This window comes from Sapajus apella, unplaced genomic scaffold (assembly GCF_009761245.1).
Source record: "Sapajus apella isolate SASKATOON/1434 unplaced genomic scaffold, GSC_monkey_1.0 scaffold50, whole genome shotgun sequence".
Taxonomy (NCBI): Eukaryota; Metazoa; Chordata; class Mammalia; order Primates; family Cebidae; genus Sapajus; species Sapajus apella.
This window is the reverse complement of record NW_022436990.1, coordinates 6,685,787-6,709,691: the sequence shown is the minus strand read 5'-3', so window position 1 is coordinate 6,709,691 and position 23,905 is coordinate 6,685,787. Positions and strand designations below refer to the sequence as shown.

The 23,905-nt window shown below is 39.6% G+C and overlaps 1 long non-coding RNA gene across 4 annotated transcripts in view; it reads left to right on the top strand.

The window, feature by feature from the left end:
• Positions 1–16,908, top strand: part of LOC116526254 — a 43,855-nt gene extending 26,947 nt beyond the window's left edge. The window contains exons 1-4 of one of the 4 annotated variants that reach the window (XR_004258067.1): positions 7,297–7,549; positions 12,841–12,943; positions 13,666–13,796; positions 14,042–16,908. This is a non-coding gene — a long non-coding RNA (uncharacterized LOC116526254). Of the gene's footprint in view, positions 1–7,282; positions 7,550–12,840; positions 12,944–13,665 lie in introns of those variants that run through there. The other 3 variants (XR_004258068.1, XR_004258065.1, XR_004258066.1) reach the window with 3 other exon arrangements.
• Positions 16,909–23,905: the final 6,997 nt, after the last annotated feature.

Genomic DNA, 23,905 nt, shown 5'->3' with positions numbered 1-23,905 from the left:
ACACACACACACACACACACACACACACACACACACACACACACACACAAACTCAGAGGAGCAATGTCATCCCATTTTTCCAAATATTAAAGCCCAGCACCATCACCTAAAAATCTGCCTTTCCAGGTTATCTTCAAAACTCTACATGCAGCCTTTGACTAACTTCAGGTCAAGCCTGGCTGCTGAGTGAGGAGTTGCCTGGGAGGAGGACACCCTACACCACAGTGTCAGGACCTTCAGAAGCCTCCCTGCCCCTTTGCATTCATGTGCCCTCAATCCTTCAACTCCAGGTTGCCTGAAATTGTTCCATTAGAAGCTTATTTCTTGAGCTAGGCTTCTGCTAAAATATAATACCACCAGGGGAGTTAATAGCAACTTTCAACTCAGTGTCAAGATGTTTATCAGATTCCCTTATGAAGCAGGTTGTGCGAAAGAACACTTGTTGCCCCTCCAGGAAAGTAGGAGGGGTGGAGAAAAGATTTCCCAAAGTGGAGGCTGGGAATATGGACACTTTGAGATTATACCAGTTTTTTCTGGCTGGTCTTGGTCTTAAGTGTTAAAATGCCCTTCATCCTCATCATGAAATCTTACCTACTTATCTGATAAACTATTCTAATCAAAAGCCACATCAAATTTGTACCTGCCCAATTTTTCCTCTATCTTGACCAAATACAGGAAATGAATTACTTCATAAAGCACACAGAGACCAGCCAAAACACTCTGCAAGTTGTGTAATTCTGTCCCAGGTCTCGGCTCTATGTATTCAGCAAGGAGTGCAAGAGAAACCTCATTCTTGTTCTCCCTCTCAAATGCACACACCCAGATTTTTTTGGTAGACTTGTGGACTTTAATTTTGCAATCTCCTCTTTTTGGGAACAAGCAGAAAATAGTAACACTCCATTTGCTTTGTACTTTTTCTAGTGATTTGTCCCCATATTGAGATACAATGGAACAGACTTTTAACTACAAAAATACAGAGAATCTCTCCTTTTCTTGTGTATACACACACAGGCTTATAAAAACCATGTGACCATGAATTGGTGGCCCATATAATCCTATTTTTAGCACAGGATAAAAAAATCTAAAGGCCAGGAGCAAGACCTGATTTTCCTCAATCTCTCAGCCAAGATATTGATTGGCACAACTTGGAACTAGACTTCTTCTATTTTAGACTTGTTTACTGAGTTATACTAACTGGAAACTTACTGTATTTTCTATTTCTGAAGCTGTTTTAAAAGCAACCAAAGTAGGTAGGTATATTATCTTTGCTAAGAGATGGTATGATGTTCTAACTATACTTATCACCGAGTTCAAGCACAGGATTTTTATAAAGTCTATGCCACTTTAAAACTTAACTTCAAAAGCATATGAGGTAGACATGGTAGTAAACTGTAAATGGAATTTAAAGGCAAATTCAATTTTCTTCTCAAAGCCATCATGAACTTCAATTCTGCTGGCCATATTTCATTTGTCACAGGATCTAAAACGAGTACATATTGTGTGCAATTGTGTAATGAAGTTGTCCTAAACTTTAATACATTTACTTTTGAGTGCCATTTACAGATTGTTTCTCTAACACACACAACCTGATTTATTAGAGTTTAAAAGTGCATAAGGCCCTTATGAAGACTCTGTTTATAACTCAAGTACAGAGCACAGGAATTCTGGTTAAATTACCTCCTTTTGCTGCCAGCCTGGTCTCCTTCATTTCAGACAGGCTATAAATCAAAAGAATTGTACATTCCTTTTCAGTCAAAAGGAGAAATTCTTAAACTCTTGTATTTAGTGAATAACTGGTGCTAAACGGCACAGCTACATTTTTTAAGTGGATCCCTGCTTAGAATACGTAGATAACGTTAAGATCTGATTGGAGTGAAAAAAGGCACTGAAGAAGAGAAGTTCGATAATTGGAAGGCTGACCATCCTAAATATATACGCCACACAGCAGTGATCAATCGAGCTTCTATTCAAGGTCCCTGCAACTGCATGTCGTGTTTCCTGAACACTCAGTTCACAAGGATACAACTCTTCTCTGAATTGTTTTTTAATTTTTGAGGCAGTATCTCACCACCCTGTCACCTAGGCTGGAGTACAGTGGTGTGATCACAGCTTACTGCATCCTCTACCTCCCAGGCTCAAGTGATCCTGCTACCTCAGCCTCCTGAGTAGCTGGGACCACCGGCATGCACCACCATACCCAGCTGATTTTTTAATTTTCTGAAAAGATGAGGTTCCGCCTTTGTTGCCCAGGGTGATCTCGAACTCCTGGGCTAAAGCGATCCTCCCACCTTAGCCTCCTCAAATACTGGGATGACAGGTTATGAGCCAACATGCCCAGCCTCTTCTCTGAATTCTCACAGCATCCTTAAAGTGAGTCTAAACTCAGACTTCAGAGATCTGGCCAGTTTGTGTCAGGGTTGGGTCTACAACCCAGGACTGTTCTCTTCTTACCAGACCCTGCCTCAGTTCTGGGACGAGGTGGTCAAATATATAGCACGAAGTGAAAACCAGATCTGGAGGGTGAAGGAGGCAAATTCAAAGATGCCTGAAGTTTTGAAACTGAGTGGCTTACAAAATATGGGGAGGCCACATTAAAGGAAAGGTAATGAGTTTCAGATTAAACCTGCCGAGTTGAAAATGATGGCAGAACATCAAATCTATTGGGCCTGGATAGATCAAGATTCTTGGAATGATAAAGGCCAAAATCTCTGCAAAAGGCAGGAATGTGTAGAATGATAGGTTTTAATTTTGTCGATGTAGAAGTTTAAAGCTTGATTCAGTGGTCTAGGTGGTGAGGAGCGTTGGCAGATGTGCCGAAGCCCGTAAGAGTGATGGGGAGGCAGTTCCAATGACTCTGCTTCCTCAGTAGCAACTGTGGCCTTTTCATTTGCAGCAAGCCTTTCCCAGACAATCCCACCCTATAGGTCAGGTCAAAGGTCAGCAAACTACAGCCTGCGGGTCAGTTCTGGCTCACTGCCTGTTTTTGGTCAACGCTGAGAGCTAAAAATGTTGTTTATTTTTAAGTGGCTGAAAAAATAATATTCCATGATGTGAAATTTAAATGAAATTCAAGTTTCAGTGTCCATGAAATTTCACTGGAATGCAGTCACATTCATTTATATGTTGTGTATGGTTTCTTCACATTACAATAGCAGCGTTGAATAGTTGCAACAGAGACCATGTGGCCTGCAAAGCTTGAGATATTTACCATGGGGCTTAAAAATTTTGTTGATCTTTGTCTTAGGTGTTTAAAATTTAGGCATCTGAAGATGGCTTCTGATCCTTAGCATTCCCATCTGTCCATCCATTCATCTATGTACCCAGCTAGCCAGACATCTAATATTTATCAAGTGGGTACTATGTGAAGTTTAAAGAATTGCAAAACCAAATCTCAGCCCTCGGTACCAGTGTTATATAGTAGAAAGAATGTGGCATTCAGCTGGAGAAGTGTAGGTTGAGTATCCCTTATCCCAAATGCTTGGGACCAGAGGTGTTTCAGATTTCAGATGTTTTTGGATTTTGTATTATCTGTATTATACTTACCAGTTGAATATCCCAAATCTGAAAAATGAAAGTCTGAAATGCACCAGTGAGCATTTCCTTTTGAGCATCATGCTGGTGCTCTGTAAGTTTTGGATTTTAAAGCATTTTGGATATCGGCTTTTTGGATCAGGAATACTCAACCTATACTTTGCTGGGTGGTCACGCATACGTTTTTAGTTTCCTTAGGTTCCTTCTCAGAGCCCTTTTCCTCAGGGACCCGCCTGGGGTTGGAAGAGGGATTAGTCTTTGATACAAGAGTAGACTGAAATGGCAGCTGTCAATTCAGGGATTCTAGTTAAGTGGAAAAGGAAGGTTGCTAAGATTGGGAACCAGACTGAGTTGGAGGGCTGCGGCTTTTGCCTGGCTGGTCAGGGCTCGTTTCTCCAGCTAGGCCAGACACTTCTATCTTCTTCCATTTAAAAAACAACAACAACAGCTAGTCTAGGCGTGGTGGCTAGACCAGTAACCCCAGTGTGTTGGGAGGCTGGGGCCAGAGGATCACTTAGAATTTGAGACTAGCCTGGGCAACATAATGAGACCCTTTATCTACAAAAAATAATCAGGATTGGTGGTACACACCTATAGTCCCAACTACTCAGGAGGCTGAGGCAGAAGGATCTCTTGAACATAGGAGTTTGAAGTTATAGTGGGCCATGATCACCCCACTGCACTTCAGCGTGGGTGACAGTAAGACTCTGTCTCTAGGGGAAAAAAAAATCATAAAAACTAAGAATGTTATGACTACATTGCTATGACTATCAACTAGTTTGAACTCATGTTTTTTCTGATTTGAAAAAAATTAGCAGCCATGAAGCAGGATGAGTTCATGTCCTTTGCAGGGACATGGATGAAGTGGGAAACCATCATTCTCAGCAAACTAACACAGGAATAGAAAACCGAACACCACATGTTCTCATTCATAAGTGGGAGTTGAACAATGAGAACAAATGGACACAGGGTGGGGAACATCACACACTGGGGCCTGCCGGCTGTGGGGGAGGATAGGGGAGAGGTAACACTAGGAGAAATACCAAATGTAGATGACGGTTTGATGGGTGCAGCAAACCACCATGGCACATGTATACCTATGTAACAAACCTGCATGTTCTGCACATGTATCCCAGAACTTGAAGTATAAAAAAAATTAAAATTAACATGTCTGTGGTCTCCTAAGAGTACTGTGTGCCATAGGCATTCTGCCTACTATGCTTAACTGGATAAGTCTGCCTGTCTGGGAACTATAAAATGCAGTCTTCTGGTGGAGAGGGACCCCCTGCCAGCTCAGAAACATGGTTTCTGTGCCTGGGAGCTTGGCATAAACACCTCCCATGAAGTCCTGAGTTAACAGTTTCCAGATCTGTGAACTGCATTAATGTCTCCTGCTTTTAGTTAAGTACCAATATGTGGCCAAAAAAAATCTTTGGTAATAGAAGTCATTGATGGAATTTAGATTTCTCATCAATAAAGATGATTCTAGGTATATATTACAATATGTATTGCATGTTCATATATTTTGGATGCATCACTACTGGAGTAGCACCATAATATACTTTGGATCTAAGTTTCTAATAGTTTCACATATGAAAGACAACTCGGTTCCGAACCAAGTACGACCCATGTAGACACTAACCTTGTCCCCACTTTGTATATATAATTTTGGTATGTACTTTGAAGAGCAGAAATCTGAGTCCATTTTTTTAAATTCCCCATAGAAAATGCTATCTTTTTACTGGGGGGAAACAAAGAATGGGGAGAGTATTTTTGATATCATTTTTTTATTCAAAGCAGTGGCCCTATTTTGACTGCAATACACTGAGATGGGATCTTCTAACACTCTGCATCCTGATTTGCCGACACTCCAAAACTCTGAAACACACAAGTATCTGTGCGCTGCAGCGAGGGCTGTTGCTGCACAACCCCCGGCCCACTCTGCCTCAGCCTTGACTGTTTACCAGCAGGGAGTGCATTTGCCAAGCCCCTTGCTCCCCTGCTAATCTCCCACATCCCCACTTTGTTTCTGATTGATTTCTTGGAAAAGCTATTTCAGGATGTGAACAGTTAAGGAAATATGGGGTCAATGTGGGACAGTATTTTGGCTTCCTCCAAATGTATACCAGGCTTCAGGGAAATAGATCCCTATTACACTGTTAGCAGGAGTACAAATTATAGCCATGGATTTGAAATACCATTTAGAAATGGCGTTATAAGCCTTAAAAGTGAGTAAGTGCTTCTTTTGACCACAGTAATTCTACCTTTTTTTTTTTTTTTTTTTTTGAGATGGAGTCCTACTCTGTCACCAGTCTGGAGTGCAGTGGCACAATCCCGGCTCACTGTAACCTCCACCTCCCAGGTTCAAGTGATTCCCCTGTCTCAGCCTCCTGAGTAGCTGGGACTACAGGCATGTGCCATCATGCCAGGCTAATTTTTTATATTTTAGTAAAGACGGGGTTTCACCATGTTGGCCAGGCTGGTTTTGAACTCCTGACCTCGTGATCCGCCCACCTCGGCCTCCCAGAGTGCTGGGATTACAGGCGTGAGCCACCACACCTGGCAATTCTACTTTCAAGAACATGTCTCGGGCTGGGCGCAATGGCTCACGCCTGTAATCCCAGCACTTTGGGAGGCTGAGGTGGGTGGATCATGAGGTCAAGAGATCAAGACCATCCTGGCCAACATGGTAAAACCCTGTCTCTACTAAAAATACAAAAATTAGCCAGGCATGGTGGCACATGCCTGTAGTCCCAGCTATTGGGGAGGCTGAGGCAGGAGAATTGAACCCAGGAGGTGGGGATTGCAGTGAGCCTAGATGTACCACTGCACTCCAGCCTGGCAACAGAGCGAGATTCTGTCTTAAAAAAAAAAATCTTGGACACATGTAAATAGTTTTGTTTGGGGTTGGTGACAGTGAAAATTCAGAAATAGTCTGTATGACTAATAGAATACTGATTAAATAAATGATATTTCCATAGTAAAATACCATATAGCCATTAAGATAATGTGATAGATATCTAAATACATAGAAAATATGAAAAATAGTGAAAAGTAGAAAAAGATTTCTGTAAACTAGTACATACAGCATTATCTCAAATTCATTTTAAAATTTAATATATGTATATTTATGCATAGAAAAATATGTAGTACAATATTAATGGTTATTATCACTGGCTGGTGAGATTATGGGTTATTTCATCTTTCCTTTGTGTATTTCCAACTTTCTTTATTTTCTACAATGTACATTGATGCTTTTGTAATCAGAGAAATACAAATGTTTTACTTTAAAATGCAGCATCTGCACAGAAGTGGAAAGCTGCACAGAAGTGGAAAGCAGCTAGGTCTTCGTCCCAAGCCAGAGAGGAGATAGTTGTGGTGAAACACGGTACCTTCCCACCATCTTCAGCATGGTATTTCTGTTAGGAACACTTTCAGCTATGAGTAACAGAAAGGTCAACAGTTGAATAGACTGTAGCAACATTATTTACCCATCAGGTCTGGAAGAAGGCAACTTCAGGATTGCCTAGAGATTCTACTGTTACCAATTTCCATCTTTCTACTCTGCCATCCTTAGTGTTGGATTTTCATCCACATGTTCCCACATGGTCTCAAAATGGCTGCACTCTCACGTTCACATTCAAGGCAAGAGGAAGGAGGAGGGGGCTGCACTAGAATGTCTGGAAAGCAAGCCTTTCTGGGGCAAAGGAGAGGGTGCTTGGGTATAGCTATTGTATAAGCCAATCAGAAATGTTGGCCACAGGTGAACAGGCACTATTCTGTTGAGAATTAACATAGGCTGATTATTATTTTCCTAATTCCAGCTTTGTTAGTCTTGTAGTTAGTAAAAAAGTTTTTCCATGATGTTGGCAGAGTTGTTAGTTTTAATGTGAGGTTTTCTTTGCCTTTAGGGGAGTTGGGAGTGAATACATCAGAGTGTGCTAGGCAGAAGACATTTGAAATGGAGTTACTTGAGTTTTCAAACATTCACATCCTTTATCTCATATGAGAATATAAGGTAAGTATATATGCTTAATAGGCAAGTATAAAGCTATTCTGCAAACTTTACATATGATGAAATTGAGAACAAGAGACTATTAATAAATGATAAAGATGACAGGTGATCACAAGTCAATATATTCGTGATACCCAAAGATAATTAGCAATGAGCTAGGCACAGCACAGCAGTCCTTATTACTTGTTCTAGGTCAGATACGTCACTATTGAGTTTGTTTCCACAACCTAGTCTAACAGTAAAAGAGCATTTCAGAAATAAAAGATACAGTATCCAGAACACATTTTGGGAATATAAGAGCTTCTTTGATTTCACTGTGGATGCAATCATCTCGACCCCTCCCTTTCTCTGATGTGAATATTCCCTTAAGTAATTTAGCCTTATTTCCCTTTCTGTAAAATGGGGATTATTTTGTATACTGTTTGTCTTGCTGAGTTATTTGAATTAATTTGTTAATGTGCATAAAATGCTTTTTGAGTTGAAAAGTGCTAGGCATTACTATTCGTTCTTCTGATGGTGTATTTAGTGTATATTGGTTAAACCTCTAAAACAAAACACTGATAAAAGGTTGAAATTCTCTCTGCAATAGGTATCACTTAGCTGATGATGTTGCTAGCTAATGGCCATGAGTCTATTTTAGTGTTCGCTCAAGTGAAGTGAATCCAGAAAATAAAAATTAAATGCATTTCACTTAGAAGTGTACAAATTCAGTGATAGAGTTTATCTGACCTGCAGGTTTTGAATATTCAAGCAGCAAGATTTTACATTGTGTCAATATCACCACTGCTTTATTATTTAATTCATTCTAGCTTTATAATTCTGCCTACTGCTTTCCCATTATTTCCTACTGATAACTATTGAATGAATTATTCTTCATATGTGTTGGAACATTTATGAACTGCCTCTCTGCACAACCTAAACCCCTTTCTCATGCCTAACCTTATATACTGCAATGAAATTTTTCCCAGTAGTTTCGTGTGTATACATTTCCTCCCTAACTACCAGAGGAGAAGCTACCTCCTTTACACTCATTGTGAATTGGAATGAAACTTATTAATGCAATCAACAAAATATAACCTTCTGTGTTTACATAAACAGACAAAAAACATATTACACAAACATTACTTAATATTTTCAAAGCATTTTTTAATCTATTCATTTGATTTTCACTGGGATGGTATTATTCCTATTTAAAAATCTGCACTGTATATGTATACACAACTTTTTCTTTGCCAAAGGGAAAAAAATTCTGTAATTATGATTTATAAGGTCTTTAGAGAAACATGAAATATTTTCATATCACTTTCATTTTTTACCCATGCTCAAAATAACAAGATAGGAATATTTAAGAGAATGCAGGCCAGAGAAGCTAAAGGATATGCCTAAAGTTACATGCTATTTGGTAAACAGAATGAGACCAAAACTTCAGGGAAGTCATTCTACATTGGTAGATATATCTGAAGTGGACATTCTTCTTCAGTGGCAAAGAAGCCTAGAGGAACCGAATGGTCTTTAAAAAACACTTTTTCAAGCGCAGGAAATCATCCTATCAGCGATCATTAAGCAGCCCCCAAGCCAAGCACAATCTCTTTATAAAAATAACCAAGGCCTACTCTCTACCCTTCAGTGATTTTGTGACTTGTAGGTGAGACACACATTTTCATAAGTTCGTGCGAATCAATGGAGACTGTCCTTTGGGAAATCTGATAAAACTACATTTCACTGTGCTTGTTCAGCCTATGGGAGTGGGGATGGAAGCAGGAAGCACAAAGGAGTAAGACGACCTTTATGAAGAGTAAATCATATCAATGAATAGAAATAAAAAGACGATACCAATAACTTTATGTAAAACTCATCAGCACTTATTTCACTAGATTGTAATTGTCTGTCATTACCACCAAACACTGAGCTCCTCATTGCCTTAAACCATTTTGTAGCAGAGACTGCTAGTTGGACACTGAAATTCATTCTCTCATTCCTCAGCACCACAAACCTGACTTTTGGCTGGATAAGTGGCACCAGAATTAAGTCTATGTCTCCCAGCCTTCCTTGCAGCTAGGTATGTGACTAAGTTCTGGCAAACAGGATATAAGCAGAATTGTTGAGAGTTCTGAGAAAAAATCCTTCAATCTTTCATCCTGTAGCCTGGGATACAGGTGGCAGCTGATGTTTCACCAGCAGTTTTGGACCACAAGATAACCTTGAGGGTGAAAACCAAAATGGGACATAAATGACATTGAGTTTGATGATTCTTTGGAATCATCCTGAGCCAACTTCATTCTTAATTTGTGCAACAGAATAAACCTGAATGTGTTTAAGCCACGTAGTTAAGTTTCTGTCGATAGTGGCAGAAACAAAGCCGCACCAATACACATCACATCTGTGTATTCCCAACAGAGAGAATGGTACCTACACTGATGGTTGCTCAAAATATTTGCACTTTAAATTTAATTACTTAAACCTACCTTATTTTGAGAAGAATTAAATACAAGGTGCTAAATTGCTGTAACAGTTGAAATTACACTAACTTACCAGGGAAGAGCACAAAGACAAGCCAGGAAAACAAATGCAAGAATGGAAAGTCAGTCCTCAAGATATAAAACCTTAGACTTAACACAGAGAAATGTAAAGGCAACATCACTCCTTTGCTAAGAAAGAAAACCTGGTAACATGATTTAAAAAGTATCTTAAGACATAGAAAACAAAATAAAAAATTGGAAGTAAATAATTGGCTTTACATATGAGTTGCTAATACATTAAAGGACAAAAATCAGACTTAAAATGATGGTTCAGAATTGATCTATATCAAAGCAGGGAAGGATTAAGTAATGTATAAAGGAATAAGGTTTAATTGACTCACAGTTTAGCATGGCTACGGAGGCCTCAGGAAACTTATAATCATAGCAGAAGGTGAAGGGGAAGAAAACCACCCTCTCCACAAGGCAGTAGGAAGGAGAACTACCCCGGAAAGGGGGAGGAGCTCCTTATAAAACCATCAGGTCTCGTGAGAACTCGCTCACCATTATGAGAACAGCCTGGGGGAAACGGTCACCCATGATTCAATTACCTCCACCTGGTCTCTCCCTTGACAGGTGGGAATTATGAGAATTATGGGGATTACAAGTCAAGATGAGATTTGGGTGGGAACACAAAGCCTCAGGGAATCTTGTGCAAAATAGGTGCTGGTAACTATGATTTATTCAACAATCACTGACAGCAATTTTTCTGTGCCAGGCACTGCTCTAAACACTTATAAATTTAACTCACTGAATCCACATTATAGCCTTATGAGGCAGTTATTGTTTTTATGTCCATTTTTTAGATGGAAAACTGAAGCCCAGAGAAATCCCATTACTTGCCCATGATCATATAGTAGGTGGGGGTGCAGGATTTTACCCAAAGACCAATATTTTTAAGATGAAAAGTGTTGGGCATTATTATTAGTTCTTTTAAATTATACTTTAGAGTAGAGACGACTGATGGGCAGACCAGCTTCTTGGCTCCTTTAAATCTACTTCACGTTTTGAAATGATGGAGAAAGAGGGAGAATCTGGAAAGGGCCCAGAAACTGATTAAAAGAAAAGTCATAGGATGAAAAAATGGATCCCTGAGGAAAAGGCAAAGTTGCTATGTTTTAGAGAAGAGAAGATACCAGTGAATTTCAACCTCCAGTGATAGTGTGGTCAGAGGAAGGACAGAACTACTTGATTGTGATAGCTATAAAGGAAGGTGTTGGAATCTGTGATCCTGATGTTTCTTAAAATGAGGATAGATGGTGTAAAATATATCTGTAGCAATATGGATGGAACTGGAGTTCATTATGTGAAGTGAATAAGCTAAGCATAGGAAGACAAAAATTGCATGTTCTCACTCATATGAGAGCAAATAAAGTGGAGTTCATAAAGGTAGAGTAGATTGGTGGTTATCAAAGTCTGGGAAGGGCAGAGAGAAAAGGGTATGAAGAGACTGATTAATGAGTACAAATATACAGTTAGACTCAGTGTTTGATAGATCGGTAGGGTGACTCTGGTGTACATTTCAAAATAGCTGTTACATTGGTGCAAAAGTAATTGCACCATTTGCCATGACTTTTAATGTGATATTAAAATCACATTATATTAACTTTTCAGGTAATGGCAAAATGATGTGATAAAAGTAATGACCAATCTAATAGAGAATAATTCGAATGTTCCTAGGAGAAACATAAATGTTTAAGTTAATGGATATTTCAATTACTCTGATTTGATCTTTACATGTTATATGAATGCATCAAAATGTCATTTATACCCTGAAAACACATATATCTATTATGTATCAATTTTAAAAAGATTAATTCAGAAGATTTTATAAGATATTTATATCACTTCTTTCATATATATTCTTCTGAATTGATACTTATAATTCACATAAGTATATGTAAATTTTGAATGCCTTCTCTGTCCTTCTCTCCTTGTCTTCCTGGAGACACTTATTTTCCACGATTTCACTCCAAGAAGATTTTCTGTTGACACTCCCTAACCTTCACTCTGTCTCTTCCCAAGTGCAGTTGACTCGGGGCGGCGGGGGTGGGGGGCCTTCAAAATGTTTAGCCATTTTAGACACTTCTATTTGAGCTGTTTTCCCACTGTGTTTGCAACTATTTGTTCACAAGCACACAGCCCTCTAACAAGCTATGAGCTTCCTACAGCAGAAGCCACCCAGCATAGTGATAGGCACATGCTTGGCACTGAAGAAAAACTTGCTGAACGAAAAAATAAATGACCAATTGACTAACCATATGCTATAGGAGGACTAGTGTATCTAGAGGGGGCAATATCATGTTACAAATGCATCTTGAAATTTGACCATGATGATGTGAATACACAGATTCCACTGTCCAGGAACAATATCAGAAATAGAAGCCAAAGCAAAGTGTTAAGAAAATAGATGACGTGTTACCAATTATTTTTTTCTTTTGAAAAGTCACCTACTAACCTTGCAAGAGGCATCATTGTTGATTTATTGAGCTTTGCCCTCGAAAAGGTAAAGAAAACATCCTTTGCGCACTACTCAAAACAATAGGAAGATGAAAAGCAGTGGGAAATTTGACCTTGCTCTTCAGTTTCCTTTAGAATTTTTAGCAGATCTATTGTGAAGCCTTAGTAGTCTGGCTCTGACCTCTGTGTACCCCAATGTCGGGTCAGCTTGGCACATGGCTTATGGATTAAACCCCTTGGACCATCCTATAGCCTGAGCTTTAACTGGTCTCAAGAACATGCACCCAAACCTGCATATTCTTTTCTTTTGCTTTACAGGGGATGGGGGCTCCTTTTTAAACTGAAGCTTTAAAAGACAGTAGCTAGAATTTATGCTGAAGTGGAGTAACAGGCTTTGGAGCTGAGCAGTGTCCTAATGCAGGTGAAAAGCATGTATTGATTACTTAAAGAAAGTTAAAATAAAAGCAATTTTTCTCCCCATTTCGGCACATTGCAGCTTTTGGCCTATCCACTCATAGCTAAAAAAGCATTCTTTCCTGATAATCAAGCTTCAGCTGTCTGAATTTCAGGCTGAGCCTCTCCTCCTGAGCTCTGCTGAAGAGCTGCTTTAATTAACCATTATACCACAGATGTTATTGATTTTTTTTTTTCAAATCTGGTTGAAACATCATTGTGCTGGATCATGGCCAAAACTAAGGCCTGAATTTGTGTGTGTGCGCTGCTTTTACTCCTTCTGCATACCTTATTAGTCTCCATGTCTGTTAAGTGCAATCCTTAGTATTAACTCAGAAAATATAGAATTGATTTTTAGCCTAGCAGCCGTGATCTAAGGGCTCCTAATTTGAAATCTGAAAACCTCAGTTGCTGAGGAAGTCTTTCTGCTGTTACTCTACACTTCCTCGAAGTAAGCTTTTTATTCTTTAATGTAAAAAAGAAATCTCCCTCAGCCTTTTACTTCTTTTTCTTTCACACACATACATTTGGAAGTTTCAAGGGAACATGAACATCTCTTTGCATTTTGAACGTATTTGTCGTGAAAGGCCCCAGAGCCTTATTCTTCCCTGCCCTACATGTTTGACCTGCAATGTAGCTTGTATAAGATTTTGAAACTGAAGTGTCTTTAACACTTTCCATATTTTGAAGGGAAATTTGGAAGAACTTGAGCAGCATTCACTTTGCACAAATTGCAGGATATCAGAAACAACGGGGCATCTGTATTCCTTTTACAATCCACCTTCCAGTGGGATGATAAACTCAAGGACCAAACAATCACAGTGGGTTCCTAAATTCTGATAAGGTTTCTGTGAGTTTAGTGATACGTTCTTTAAATGTAATTTGAAGCTTTTAAAATATTGTAATGGCAGCTCTTGACCTTTAAAAATCACATGGAGCAAGAGGTGGTGAAAAATGTTTATTTACTCTGCATTAGTGGCTAACCTCCTGTTTCTTCCTAGAACCAGTAGTTCTTTTATACTCGGGAACTCACGCATGTCACCTCCATTCTTCCAACACGAACCAGACAGGCCCACTTGAGCTGGAGAAACAATGGCCTGAGCCAGTCCTATGCCTCAGTGCGAAACAACAATGCAGAACTCTTGACGAATTCTGGCGTCGAGAGTGGAATACTGCAGTTCAACATGTCTGCTGAACAGAAGTTGGAAAAAGAAAAGATCATCTTGTAAACAATTAATTAATGTTTGTCATGAATTATCATTTTTACTTCCTTCTCAAGAGGCTCAAAGGGAATAAAAAAGCATTTTTGCAGGTGGTGGCATTCAAACTAAGGGCAATCAAAGGTTTGAGAGCTGAGGCACAGCACTCTGAGTCTCTAAGGGTGAATGGTGCTAGGATTAGAGCACAGCAGGGGGTTGAGGGCTTCAGGTGTGAAGCTTAATGTTTGTGATCAGCAAAAAAAGTCTTGAATTTATCTAAACTGCTCTTCTGCTAACAGTACTTCTAGCACATAAATGTTCTGAAACTGACAAGTGTTCTCATTGCTCTTCTAATGCAAACATGATCTGCATTTGAAAGATGCATCCCTTTTGCCTAATTTAGAATGTGCATCACAAAGAGCGTTAGATGATGACCCCACAAAGAGATACACACACACACACACACACACACACACACACACACACACACACACACACACACACACACCCATGCATGCAAACTGTCTCTTTCTGGCCTGGATCTTCTCTGAAGCTTGCAGCAAGGATCCTGCAGGATTGTTTTTCTCTAAATTCCTAAATCAGAGGTTGAGAACTAGGGCCTCAATAGCCATCTGACCAGCGGATTCTTCTGATCTTCTACATGAATAATTCCTTTTAATTTAGTTTGGATAATTGTCTAGAATTTATCATGCTGCATTTTTCATTTGCAATCTTCCCTCTGCTTCTTCAGCCTCGACTTCTATCAGTAGCAAGATATTGAAGAGTATCCAATATATGTAAAAATTTTAAACACATACCATCAATATTAAAATTTTCTGAGGAATTATGACTCATGTTTGCAACCCCTAGAACCAATGGCAGGCATTGTTGATAGTAGTTGCTAAAGTCCATATAAATACATCTGATAGTTTAATGAATCCTCTCCATAATCAAGAGCTGAACTCTAATTAAATACTCCTTTTCTTTCTCTATCATCAATAGAGGTCACCTACTGGGAGAGCTCTAAAAGGAAACACTAAGTTAAAGGTTATGAGTTATCACTTCATGAAAATGAGTCATAGGCAAAACTTAGAAGGACCAAGATGAATCTCAGCCTTGAGTTACTTTTTAATCCAACCTTCCCAAATTCTCCCCTATCCTGTAGTACCCATTCATTTTCTTTTCTGCACTCACATTTCCTCTTCCCTTTAGTATTCACTTGACATCATGCAATAAACACAGGTTCTTGGGGCACAAAGCCTGGAGGCCCCGAGGGATCCATGATGACAAAGGAAACGTAGGCACAAACTTGCCTCCTTTTGCCTTGACTCTTTTGAAGCTAGTAAGTTGAGTGGGTCCTCTGAGGTTTATGGTCACCATCCTAGACCATGTCGTGAGGTTTTCCCTTGAATCCAAGCATGTAGTACAAACACGTGGCTTAAACTTAGGAAAAAGCCCCCAGAAGCTAGAGAAGAGTTTGGGTAAAATGGGACAAACTAGAATATTATCAGGTCAGGGACATGAAAGGAGACTTAAAAAATTTAGAAGAGGAAAGGATCTGGGAGGAAACAAGCCGAGCAGAACCCCTGAGATGGAACAGACAGAAAAAAACTCCTTTCATAAATTCCTGGAGGCTCCAGTTTGTTAACATCTAAAAGTGGATAAAAGGACTTACCAGAAAAAATAACTTAGTTTCTTAAAACTACTAAAACTCTTCAAACCTAGACATCTACTTTAGTATTTTCTTTGCTTCCCCATTTTTTGTTAAGATGTTAAAATCCTTTTTTTGTAAAGATGTTAAAAGCCAAATGCCAACTGCTGTAGAATTATGTAGAAAAAAATGCAGTGAAAAGAAAGTAGCAATGGATGTGATGAAACTGAAAAAAGTGGAGTTCGTGACACCCTATACCCAAAGGTACGCTCCAGACTTACAGCAGGTACACTGGTGTTGTTTTTAAGTCCCAGGATTCTGGACCTTGGTTAGGGTGTGTGGCTCTGCCTGGTGGTCTACCCTCTTCCACATTGTTCTCTGAACCTGCCTAGTCTTCCCTTGCTCCCTTGCTGAACAATGCTCTGCATGTGGCATTGTATCCAGGACAGGTCATAGGTTTGGGGGAAAGGAAATTCACCTTTCTTCCCTGCCATGTGCTGCTCTTAATTAATTCTTACTTCTTTGGATGGTTAAGCTAGCACCCACTGGGGCTTGAGGGGAGTGGGCTGAAAATGTTCCAAATGAGTGAAAAATTGAAAGCCTATGTGGCTTTTATTGGTATTGGATCAACTGGTCTAGATTGAACTGGAAACGTTTTACTGTAGGGTGAATTTTACAAAATTATAAACATTTAGCTTTAAAATAAATACATTGATTAATCCAGTCATTACAAATATGTGCAAAGATGGTATCAGCCTGGTACACTCCCCCTACCAGGAAAGACACAGATTGAAACATAGATGGCAATGGTTTTCACATTCTTTTTCTAAATGTAAACAATTAGAATCCCCCAAGTGTTTAGCTGCAAGTTGCATTAACCCAAAGCAATAAGGAAGCGTTTCAAGGAGTAAATCCAAATAGTTTTAAGGAGTATTACTTAGAAATACTTCTTTCTTCTACAGCAGAAAACTGAATTTTGGTGGTGGGAGTGGGGGGAGTCCTCCTATAAATTGCCAATGAACGCCTCCCCCAACCACCCAAGAAAGAGTTGATGATGAAAATTGAAAATTGTGACCACTTGAACGGCTCCACTGGTTGGGTCTGTCTTTTCCAAAGGGACTGCCCTTTCTAGGACTTCTGCCTGCGTGAGAGGTCCCACCCACCCTGCTACTATTCTAAGGAGACCTGTCGAACGCTCCTTATTTTGCTTCCCTCCCACTCCCCCCATTATGCCACCACTGTGTGCTAGTGCTTGAAATTAATCAAGGGCCCCTTCTGGGAAAGGGATTCCTCTTTGCGAGAAACGGAACTGGACACTTCTCTGCCTTCCGCGCCCCCTCGCCTTGCCAGCCCCTGCTCCCCAAAGCTCCCCAGACAAAGCCCAAGGACTCCCGACGCTCGCGGAAGCTGCGAGGAGCCGCAGACCTGCCCTTGCCAGACAGCTGCTGTTTGAACCCAGTTCTGACCGTAAAATCAAAAGTGGGTCCGAGGGAAGCGGTAAACACTGTGCAATGAGCCTTTTGAAGGCAGCTGATGCCTCATTTGGGGTGACATGTTGTGGCTGATGAGTGTGGATGATGTGGGGTTTTCGATAAGTGCCTCATCAGTATCCTCATCATGCTCGTGTTGCTCCGCCGCGGCGTGTGCCCTGACTTGATTGTAATTGCCCGAATCTGCTCCCGCTGCTCAGGCGCGCACAGTAATATGCAATAAAACAGCAAGAAGTGAATGTTAACCATCTGAGTTCTGACACGGCGGCTCTGCAGTTCAAGATCTCCATTAAGCCCGGGGGAAAAAAAAAAAAAAGCCTATAAGAAAGAAGAAATCGGAAAATTCCCAGGGTCTCCTTCTGTGATCCAAGGGAAAGTCCAGAAATTAAGGAGCTGTTTAGGCTTCTTAGGTCTTCACAGGTAGAAACTAACAGGTAGTTTGCTAGTACTAATTTATTTATAATTAATTTTTTGACATCCCAGGTGTCCCTGCCCTTGCTGCTTAACTCTAATAGCAGGCACCGCTGCCGCCCTTGCCCAGGTGTGGCGGGTGGGCCCGGTCGTCAGGGGAGGCAGAGACCCTCCTCGCCCTAGTCTGTCAGTGTCCTGCGTCTGCCTTCGGTTGTTTCAGGTGCTAAATGTGTAAGATCCAGCTTTTCAGCGAACTCCAAGAGGCAGACACCTGAAGCATGGTTTCATCAAATCACTTACTGCTTACTGGCTTGGTTTTCAACTTCGCTAAAGTGAAAACCAAGCAGAGTGACCTAAATGGTCTCTTCCGTTCTTTCCACTATGTCCACGCACCTACGGAGGCCTCCTTCCATACTCTAAAATTCAACCTACTGGTGTCAGGGACATCGGCAGAACCAACTCCTGAAAAGTGAGCTGGTCCCCACGACTGTGCATTTAGTCTTTAACTGTAGGAAGAGAAAGCCTGTCTGGGAAAGGAGAACTGAGGTGTGTGGGGAGCGATCTCTTTCCCTTCTTAGCTGAAATATTTTAAATGAGCGAGGAGGGAGGGGAGTGAGTGCAGTTTATTAAAAAAAAATTAGGTAATTTTCTTAAGTAAAGTTAGACTTTGTACAGTCTGGATTTCAGTATAGATCTGATGATAAATGTGCACACTTGAAAATCTAATTTCCATATTATAAACCTACTTTTCTTAGCCTTATCCTCTCCCCTTTTTTTCCCTGGAATGAATCATAATTGCTTATCCTTTTGTAGGTAACAGCTACTATCCAACTCATTGTCTACTTAGGAGCATTTCTTAAAGCATCTCAAAGAAAATACCATATTCTTCGCGGTTTCCTGTTAATTGAGTTCTTTGGGAGCCAGTGGCCGTGGTAACTTTAGAAGAGATTTTAATTACATATGGAAACCTTTACCATTGTTTTTCATTTTGAAGGGAGTAGGATTTGCTCAAAAGTGTTCTTTTTTTCTTTTCCCATTTCTGGTAGCAATGTCTTTTCAGAACTTTACAAATGCTGTTTGTTTGGACTCTGGGTTTCCTTCTTGGAAAAAAAAAAAAAAGCCTCACATCTAAAACTAATCAATTCAGCCTGCACTCCCACTTGGAAGTCCCTATACAGATGGAGTCTCATTAACTGTTTGAATATCTGTATCAGTAACTGTTCAAGAGAAATAATTCCAGCCCACATGGATAATTAATGAAACCATTCATACAAAAAGACATCTTTTTTTTTTTTTTTTTTTTGAGTTGGAGTCTTACTCTATTGCCCAGGCCAGAGTGCAGTGGTGCGATCTCGGCTCACTGCAACCTCTGCCTCCCTGGTTCAAGTGATTCTTCTTCCTCAGCCTCTCGAGTAGCTAGGATTACAGGTGTGAACCACCATGCCTGGCTAATTTTTGTATTTTTAGTAGAGGCGGGGTTTCACCATGTTGGCCAGGCTGGTTTCAAACTCCTATCCTCAAAGATCCTCCCACCTTGGCCTCCCAAAGTGCTGGGATTGCAGGTGCTAGCCACTGCACCCAGCCAAGACCATCTCTTATAGTAACTACCTGGCCTTGCTTAGCAAACAGGTCAGGTTAAACTTCCTCCTGCTTGGGCTAGCCCTTCCTAAAATCAGCCAGAAAGCTCCTCTTCATATGTAACAAGTATATATGTAACAAGACTATATGTAACAGCCTCCCTACAACTGCTGCAGGCCACCAGGTCTTGCCTAAATTTCTGGTAGGTTCAACCTGAATCTTGGGTGGACACAAGACAAGAATGAAACTACCCTGTGGCTGGTACCCTCAATAATGCCTTTCTCTTCACCCCAAGGACATGCCTGTCTTTGATAATGATGTTCTTATCCATCATGTGTTATAAGATAAGATTTAATCCTGAGTGTTGGGATCAAATTCCCATGTGGGGTTATCCCATTCCAGCTTTAAAAATTGCTCCCTGAAAATTCAGGTAGAGAAAGTCTTTCCATTTACTTCCTGCCTTAAGCAGGTGTGCAGTGTTAGCAGCACTATGTTTTCACACAGCTGTTGCTTTTTATCCACGAAGTGGCTGCATTTCAGAGGTCGTTGCTTCCAGAATAGAGTTCTGGCCTTCTAATTAACTTGGCATTCTATTGCACGTTTATAGAAGATGTTCGCTAACAGGTGACATACAAATGAAGGATTTTTAATCTCTTAAAGACAGACACATTAAATGAACACAATTTTAAAATCGAGTTTTTAAAAAGCTAAAACAATAATAATTGTATCAGAAAAGCAAAAATGGATAAACAATTTCAGTGAAAGTGTGAGGACCCTAAATCAGTGTGCTATAATTGTGCACTCTGGGAGGAAAGATGCTAAACCAGGAAATATTATCAAATGCAGCCAGGACCCTAGCAAGTTTCTTCGCAGAAACTGATGTTTGTGTCTTCTTTTTAAAATCAAGTGTTGAAGTTTAAAGAATGTATGAAGAAGTAATTATAGGTAATTTAAAATATCTATTGGTACACAGAAGGTTTTAAGATTCTGTCCTCAACTAATGTCAATCTATTTTAGATGCTAGCCCAGAGAATTAGTAAATTGAATAGAAAGGTAGGCAGAACTTTCTAGATACAGAATATATACTTTTAAATTTATATTCATTTAGGTATTGGTATATGCACATGCATACAGTGTATATTCACATAAATTTGAAATAAAGATTTGCAAAAGTTTTCCCCCAAAATAGTTTTCTATTGTAATTAAGAAAAAAATATAAAAGGAAGAAAATTAATTCTGAAATATCAAGTGCTTTTGTTAAATGGCAAGTTTAATCTGTAAGAATGCATGTCAGCTTTTATTTATTTTTATTTTTTATTTTTTGCATAAGTCAGCTTTTAGATAGTGGGTCTTAGCAAACCTGATTGGATTCAGGCTCATAAGTTCTGACTGTGAATTCTGCACAAGTTGAAGGATGTGCAAAAACTGCAACATCAACAGTTCATTCAAAAAGATTCCAGAAAAAAACCAACTCCAAACCAAAAAGCAACCCTGTGGTAACACTTCAGCATTAAAAGCTGGGGTTGCCATGGGCACCAGGGAGACACTCAGTATAAGGACTGCTGCCTGAGGTTACTTGTGGGGGATGGGCATGCCTAGGATACACAATATGTGTTCATTCTATGGGGCTCCAACAGATGCCCCACGCTATTGTATTATTGCTGGTCAGTGGAAGACAATGAGTCTATAGGCTTGTGATCCTGTGAAGTGAGAAATAACCAATGCCTTAGAATTTAGAGAGAGAGAAACTCAAGTTCCTTGGCCAGGTGATATGAGCAGGGTTGGAGTCAGTTAGTGAGCCCATGTAGCTGCCCACGTCCTAGTCCTTTTTCTGTATGCTGTACCTTAGGGAAGTTATTGGCCACACATACTTTGAGGATGCAGCTTAGCTTGGGTCAAAATTAGCCACAAGATGCAAATACAAACCAAAATTTGGTAAGCTCAAAACCAGCAACAGAGTCAGGGAAGGACTCCTTCCAGAGTCAAATCTCAAATTTGGGTTTATTCAGGTAAAGCTTTAGGGTTGCTTTCATATTCCCAAATAAATCACCCTCCCGATGGAGGTCCAACCTTCCCAGCAACCTGAACAGACTTTTGGGCCAGAAATAATATGTGTCCTCGGTCTAGAAACACAACCCTGCCGTTAATAAAAACAATCCAACTTATGACTTCTTGTATTCCTTTCCATGAACATTAAAGGTTCTATTCCATAATCATTAAAGAAGAAGCTTTAATGATTAACGGTAAATTCAGAGTATAAGTCTGCTAGTCTATTAGTGTCCCAAGGAGAGTGTCTTAAAGACAATGAAAATGGTGTTTCTTACTGGTACAGCAGAGAAAATGAGCAAATACCCAAGTGTTGAAGAATAAGACATTCCCATCTTTCCTAAGCTTGGGACAAAAAGAGACTGACCAAAGCTCTGATTTTTATTTCTTTCCTTTAGCCAATAGGAGAATTTTAAAGAAAAAGAAATCCATGGAATAAACTCGAAGTGTGCCTCAAGACAGACAAAGAGAATGCAAAATTAAATTCTTGATGTGAAAGGGAAGGCACAATGAAGCCTTTGGGGTGAGTTGCCTTTGGAGAAAATTTCAATTTCACTGTTTCTTTTCTTTCATGCTTGGTTTATTTTTTTCACAGATATGCTCTGTGGAAATCCTGAAAGCCTTTTTATTATTTCTTATTTTCTTTTTCTTTTTACTACATGGTATACATTCATTTTTTTTTTTTTTTGCTTTCCTCCCAATGTTGAAGCAGTTCCCATTTTCTAGTTTTGTTTCTGACACCTAGCTGTGACCAACAATACCTTCCATTGAATCCTTTCTTTCATCTGCTCAGTTTCTCTTATTTCCTCCATCTTTCCTTTCCTTCACCTCCTCCTTACCTCTTATTAACCCTCACAGTTCCTGGTATATTGTGCTTCTCATAAAGATATATTTCTTTCTTTTCCCAAGCCTAACCTACTTTTTTACATAAACTCAAGTTTCTGTCCATGACTCTAACGAAATTCACAAACTCAGTTTTTTTGGCAAACAGGCAACTCATATTAATTTATTATATAGCATATAAATTTGCCTTTGTTTTGAGAGTGTTTGCAAGAAGCTATTTTCTTTAGGAGAATGGAGTGTATTTTAGTCTAAATGTACAACAGCACCATTAACAGCTTTCTAATATATTGACTTGCTATGTCACTGACTTCTCAGGGTCTCTAACACAAGAATAGGACATGATTTAAAAATGACATGATGTTCTTTGTCATTTTTTCATATGACTTTTCCTGTGGAAGAGTGGTGCGTATTCCATTGAGTGGCATTTATGTAAGGAAAACAGATCTTTATGGAGTTAAAGATATGAGAGAGGAATTAAAATTTAAAGTTGCCTGATAAATTCAGTATCTTGAGCTTTCAGGCATTTGGCAATGACATTTGAGTGCATTCATAATTTTTCACAGTGAAAATCCCAAATTTATGAATGCGAGTTATTTATAATACCCTCCCTATTTCATTTTTTGCTGTATTTTTCCTCATGTTTATATTTTGACATTATATTTCTCTGTATTAGGCCCTGAAATACCTGGGGAAAAATAGTCTTCTTGAAAACCAGGAATTGGGCTGAGTGTGGTGGCTTATGCCTGTAATCCCAGCACTTTGGGAGGCCAAGGTGGGTGGATCACCTGAGGTTAGGAGTTGGAGACCAGCCTGACCAACATGGAGAAAACCTGTCTCTACTAAAAATGCAAAATTAGCTGGGCATGGTGGTGTGTGCCTGTAGTCCCAGCCACTCTGGAGGCCGAGGCAGGAGAATCACTTGAACCTGGGAGGCAGAGGTTGAGGTGAGCTGAGATCACACCACTGTACACTAGCCTGGGCAACAAGAGTGAAACTCTGTCTCAAACAAACAACAACAATAAAAAAAGATCAAGAAAACCAGGAATCATATTTGCCTGTGGATGTGGAAGATATAAGCTTTTCTTTAGGTAACATAAAGTCCAGTGTGCTTATTTATCAGAAAAAAAGTCTTCCTTTATATCTATTGAGAAAGGAATTTTCAAAAACTCATACTTTGACTAAACATTCAGAGTTTATAATATACAGGAGTCTCCATAAGTTAAGGAACTTATCAGAAAGTTACTAAATGGAGCAAAGTATTCTGTATGAATCAACAATAGAATTTTTTACAAACATAACCAATTTGGAAATTTCTTTTTTTGTGGTCTTTTCCACTTTGGAAATAATGCTTAGGGAAAGCACTTTTAATTTTTTTTCTCTTTAAAGATACACTTCACTTTTTTTTTTTTTTTTTTCCTGAGGCAGGGTCTTGCTCTGTCGCCCAGGCCGGAGTGCAGTGGTGTCATCCCACAATTCAGTGTAGGCTCACTTACCAGGCTCAAGCAATCCTCCCATCTTTCAGCCTCCAAAGTAGCTGGGACTACAGGTGCACGCCACCACACCTGGCTAATTTTTGTACTTTTTGTAGAGATAGGTTTTCACCATGTTGCCTGGGCTTACAATTCACTTTTAATGCAACAAAATCTTTACTGTTTTAAAAATGTATAGAAGTAAAGCCATGAGTGAGTATAAAGTTTGAAAAGCTTAGAAAA